The sequence below is a fragment of the Netta rufina genome (assembly GCF_964035555.1).
Source record: "Netta rufina genome assembly, chromosome: 5".
Lineage (NCBI taxonomy): Eukaryota > Metazoa > Chordata > Aves > Anseriformes > Anatidae > Netta > Netta rufina.
In genome coordinates, this window is record NC_140128.1 from 62,425,232 (window position 1) to 62,431,231 (window position 6,000).

Below are 6,000 nucleotides of genomic sequence, written 5' to 3' on the forward strand. Positions count from 1 at the left end.
AAATATTTTCAAAACACAGCCTGAAGGAGAGCAACTCCAAAAGCCTCCCCCGGCCCTCGCAAGCCCGTGAAGCCTACGTGCAGCAGGCGGGTAGGGACGAGACGGAGCCGAAAACAGCCTGGGGTGGCCACTTGCCATGGGCTTCGGGGTTTCAGGGGGGTTTTGCTCTGGTTTTGCTCTGCCGTAGCTGTTGAGATAAGCAACGAGGCTCCTCTTAGCCTTGAAATATGATTTTTTTTTTCCCCAGCCAGGTGGGATTTGCAGCGTGGGGACATCTGCCGTGAATGATTCACTCCTTCCCCTCCTCGCTCCGCCGATACTTTCCCCCGTGCCATAATAACGCCCCCTTTTCCCCGTTAGCCTTCCTGATGCTGCTGTTTTTGGGATATTCAATGCCCAGGGAAGGGGCACGGAAAGGGCAGGGGTGGGCTCCTGGTCCCAGGGGGTGCCCAGCCGTGAGCAGGGAGCTCTGGAAACCTGCTGGAGACAGCTTTGCCCTCCTCGGGTGCTGCTAAATTTCCCCGAGCTAAATAGGGAAGACAACGAAGATCTCGGAGGCTCTGATCCTATTCTCTGGCTGCCTTCACCCCGGTAATTTCGTCTGCCCACCTCCCGCTCCTCCCCCGGCAAACCTCCACCCACGGGCACAGCTGTAGCTGCGGCATCCCAGATAGGATTTGGAGAGCAAATTTTTGGATTTTTTTCATTATATGTTCGCTGCTGAGATGCTGCAGCCCAGGAGCGGGTACAAATGCCCCCTCCGGTGTCCTCAGCTGCCCTCACCCCGCCTTTCTCAGCATCCTGCCAGGGATGCTGCTCCCAGCAGGAGCAGATGTCGCTCTCTTTTGAAGTCCCTTGCAGGCAGCATCGTCTCCTCTCCAGGTTTCGCAGCGGAGCTCAGTCCCAGCCAGCAATTCCCTTTCAAACCCATGAAGATCCCGCATCATTCTCAATTCACTCTTCCTTTGGGGTGAATTGAAAAATTCACCCCAAAACGCTGGGCAGCCAGAGCTGGCATTTCCCAACCCTGCTGCTGAGACGTGAGCTGGGACTGGGGCTTTCCTTTGGGATCCAGCCACATCAGAAGCAGAGCTGCCCAAAAAGAGACCCCCTGAAGCCCTCCCCGTGCCTGCAGCTCATCCCCTTGGTGCATCAGCCCCGCACACCGGGTTTGGGGGGGCTCGACCCTGCCCCAGAATAGGGAGAGGGTCCCAGGGGGGCTCTGCTGTGTGCTGGGGACCCGGCGGGGGATTGGGGATGTCCCCCAGGATCTGCCTGCCCCGCTGGCTGGGGGTGTCACTTGTTGATTGATGTTCCTGCGGCCAACGCCGTGCCCAGGATCTCTCGAAGGTTGCCATGGCAGCAGGAAGGAGAAAAAGGGGGAAAAAAATAAAAAAGCAGGAAAAAAAGCTAGCAATGGGCATGGGAGAAGTGATCCCCATCATAACAAAAAGCCATCCCGGAGCCAGGCTGGGCACGGAGCTGCCCCGCTCAGTGCCACCTCCCGGGGTAATGGGGTGCCCCCGAGTCAATGGTTTCCAAGTTCTTTGCAGAAAATCAATGCCAAAAGCATTTGGTTTTTAAAAAGCCTCTTTTAAACAGGGAAATTAAAAAAAAAAAGGGGGGAAGAGATGTCTGGGTTTGCCTGGGGAGGGGCTGGTCCTCACCGCTCTTGGCTGCGGTGCCCGGCGCTGCGACAAACCCCCCGGGGAGGTGTTTGAGCACCTCATCCCGTGCAAAATCCCAGCAAAAACCCCGTGCCTGGGGGGCACGGGGGCGGCTGGCACCGTTTTGGGGAAGAACACCCCAAAAGAACCAATTCGGAGGTGCCTGAAGTTGCTGGAGCAGCAGGAGGTGGCGGTGACGTGGGGGAAGCCCCGCCGGGCACCCAGGAGGACTGAAGGGTGTCCGTGCTTTCACCCCAATAACAGCACCAATATTCCCCGGGAGCAGCCTGCCTGCCTCCCTAAATTATGCAAAACGCCCAACCCGGAGCCAATTTCCCCCGTGTAATTAGCGAAACGGTGAAGGCCGTTGCATAACGCCTGCAGATTGCGGGGCCGATACGCCGCGCGTCACGGAAGCAGGGTGTGTTTTGGCATTTATGGGCATACTTCTTATTTTTAGTTAGTTTGGTTTCCATGGCAGCGCGGAGAGGATCTGCACCAGCCACAGCCCTACATTCGGCGTCGGTCTCCCACTTCGATCAGCCCCAAACTTTGCAACTGATTTCTCCCAAATGAAGGCGTGGAAAGAGGCTTGGAAAGCAAAGAGCCAGCACGGTTCCTTGCTGAGGAAGGTGATTTCCAGCATCTCAGCTCCTGGAAACCCTCTGGATGGGAATGCTGCAGAGGCAGAGGAGCAGCTCGTGCCCTTTCTTCTCATGGGGGGCTGCTGGCATGGGTGGATGGCACGGGGACAGACCTGTCCCTGCCACCCCAGGATGGGAATTCGGGGTTGGAGAGCTGTCCCGGGGTGTTGCCGAGGGCGAACTTCGAGATAAACCCGAGGATTTTCTTTCCAGCACTGCAGATGCGGGGAATAGCCCCCCTTCGGGCTGCCTGAGGAACAGCTGAACACTGTGGGAGGAAGGCCAGAGCGCCCCGGCGCGCTGAGCTCAGCGCTGCTGCTCTCTGAAATGAGTCACGGGGCGGAAAAGTGGGGCACGGATCTCGGGGGAGATGAGTAAGTGGGCAGCGGGGAGGCAGTGGCCAGAGGAGCGCCACAAATCACCCTTGCAGTTCTCTCCTCCTAGCTATTAGCAGCCGCTTTGGCTCTCCCGATTAAAATCAGAAATTTTCCACTAAGCCCCCGGGGTTAAAATAAATAAATAAATAAATAAATAAGCAGATGACACCTTTGAAAATAATCTGCCAATTCGGGTTTGCAGACTTCTCAGCGCTCTGAGGCAGCATTTTAGCAGTCAGCTTTCCCCCTGCAGCCATCAGACGTCCCCAGGTGCCGGCGTGTCACCCGGCCGGGCCTTCCTGATGGAGGAGGTTTTGCTGACGTATCTCCAGAAGCATTTTTTGGGGGAGAGAGGATGCCAGGAGGTGACGGGGAGCTGCTGCCACCCCTGGGCACAGCCACTGGCAGCACCGTGGGCGAGAAGTCCTCGCGGCGCTGCCGGCTGAGCGCTGGTTTCAGGGAAGGGGCACCGTGGGCGTGAGCGATTTTCATTCCAGCCTGCTAAAGGAAAAGAGCATTAAATATTTAGAAGGGTTGTATTGCTAATGGTCGCTGGTGTTCCTCAGGAGGCCGTGCTCGAGCTGCTGCCCGGCAGCCAGAGCAGCTCTTGTGGCATCGCCCGGGGAGCGAGGATGTGATGGAAGCAGCCAGATGCCAAATATTTTGTGATTCAAGCTGCTGCAGAGCCTGCTGAAGTCGGTGGAAAGCCTCCTCTCGATGCTGGTGGGCTCTCGGGTCTGCCCCAAACCCCAAAACCGGCCAACCTACACAGAAACTGAATGACCTGGAGGGGTGGGATGGCAGCGGGGGTACGGATCTCAAGGTCACACAGGCACGCAGGGAGCAATAAACAAGGATTTCTGCTGGCAGCCCAGAGCTCATCTGTTGAAAACGACTGAGGGGAAGGAAGATCGGGGTGTATTTGTTGATCATGGGGTGAATTACCCCTGAACCCCCTTCTGCTCCCTCATTTATCTCCTGGAGGTGAGATGGGTGTCTAAGATGTGAGTGCCATCGATTTCCCGAGTCCCACCGCCCTCCTGTCCTGTACTCTTCATGCTGCTGGGGGAGCAAAGGTGTGGTGGGATCAAAGGAGGCTGGAGGGGGATATTGGACGGGGTCCCGACACCGCAGACCACCCCCGACCCTCATCAGGCAGGGCAATTTCTGCGATTTTCCAGAAAAAAAATCGCGGCACCGATGCGATCTCCTGGGCGGCAGCGCGTCATGCATGATTCAGGGCGCGTCGCCCACCACCCCGTCTCGCTCCCATCCATCAATACCCTCCTGCTTGATCCCGATCGCTCATCTGCATTTCCAGCAGACAAAGCAAAGGCTCCCGCAGCAGGAGCCGGGGCCGTCTCTGAAGCTGAGGCTCCCGGCCAGAGGCACGGGAGGGAAGCGAGAGGCAGCCCAGAAGGAGGTGACTCCTCGATCCCTCCGTGTGTAATCGCCGACATTAGACAAATGGATTTGGAAGCTGGGTCAGGTTAATTATTGCAGGCTCGTAGCCGCACGCCACGCGGCTCTGGGGGCAGTGACGGGTCTGACAATTGTAAATAACACTCAGCCGGAGCATGGGGATGCTTGCCTCTTGTCAAATAAAGTGAAGGCGTAAGCTGCTGCGAGCAAGGGTGGCCTCCAAATGCTCTGCCTGCGCTCTCCCATGGAGGGTTTTTTCCCCTTTCTGCCCATTTATCTGATCGAAATATAGCTAAAGCAGAAATGGCATCGCATAGCTGCCGGGATGAGAAATGGCCAAGGGAAGCAAGAGGTAGAGGGAGCGAGGAATCACGGCTTTGCTTGGGCAAAACAAAAAGTTCACTCGCTCCTTATCAGGCTGAGAGGTGGCGGTGCCTTCCTTGAGCATCTCAGCTCACCCACTGGGTCGTCCCCCCATCCAAATACCAACGCAGCAGCTGGGAATTGTACCTGCTAGCTGGACGAACCGCATGAACCCCAAGGGATTGGCACCACCTGCGTCCCCACAGAGGGATGAGCGAGGCAGATGGTGACAGCTCCCTTTAATCTGCCCAAATCACAGATTTAACAGCGTGGCTCAGCAACGGCGGTCAGCAAAAGGGGGCAGACAGCCCTGCTTTGGTGGCAAAATCCCAGAGGAGGTGACGGACAGCCTTGGAGTGCCCCCAGGACCTCTGCCACCTCTCCGTCCTGGAAATGGAGGTGCCCAGGAGCGGTGGGAGGCACGCTGTGCACGTGTGGCTCATCTACTTAAGAAAATAACCTCGATAAAATAATAATAATAACTTTAATTTATCAGTTCCCAGCACTCTGGGATGCTACAGACTGGGCAAAGGCAAGCCAGGAGCGCTGGTACCACAGTGGTGGCTGTGAGGAGGGAGCAGAGGTGGGTGTCCCACCCTGTCTGGATGTCCTCAGCACTGTGGCTGAGCTCTGCTGCCCTCCCCTCGGATCCCTACGCTACGTAGGGATTTCTTCCCTCTGCTGTTACAGGCAGGATGAGACCGCCAGCAGCTATTCCAGGCAGAGCAGCACTTCAGGACGCTGGCCTTGCAGAGATCTGGGGATAAATCACCACTTTCAGCTGTAGGACAGAGCACAGACAGCAGCATCACTTGGCAAACGCCGCGGAGGAGCTCTCGTGGGACCGGGCTGCGGTGCATCCTGCTTGGCTGCATACCAGGGAAAATGCCTCCAGGCAGCAGAGGTTGCCTTTGTGGAGATGTCCAGATAAGATCCACATTCGGAAACCTAATGAAGTACTTCAAGCAGGGGGATAGAAACAAGTCTGAGGCTCTGCCAGTCCCTGGGTATGAAGCAGAGGAACCACTGACAGACCACTGCCTCCCCTGGATGGACTGTCCGGGCTCTGAAGGCACTTCATTGCTCCAACAAGCCTCACCTAGGAGCCCCACAGCCCTCTGCCCAGCTTCCCAGAGCTCCAGGTAAGGGCTCTGCAAATTTCTGGAGCCCTTTAAACTCCAATTTTGAGCCTTTTCCTTGCCAGAGGCCCCCTGTGCCTCCAAGCCCCCCTTCCATAGCTCTCAGGTCAAGGCTCCTCTCCCAAAGGCATCACCACAGAGCAGCTGCAGCCCCGCACGGCCCCAAACGTGGGCAGGGTGCTTCAAAGAGAGGGAAATAAAAGCTAACGCAGAAACATTCCAAGTAATTTGAATTTTCAGCTGGCTGAAAGGGAGCCGCTATGCAGCACCGCACGTTGCCAGGTTCTTTTTAAGACCTCAGGTGGCCTTTGGGTTAAGAAAGGTTGAAAAAGGCTGCTCTGGTTAGCGCTGGGAGACACCCTGGGGTCTCTGGGCAAGCTCAACCGGA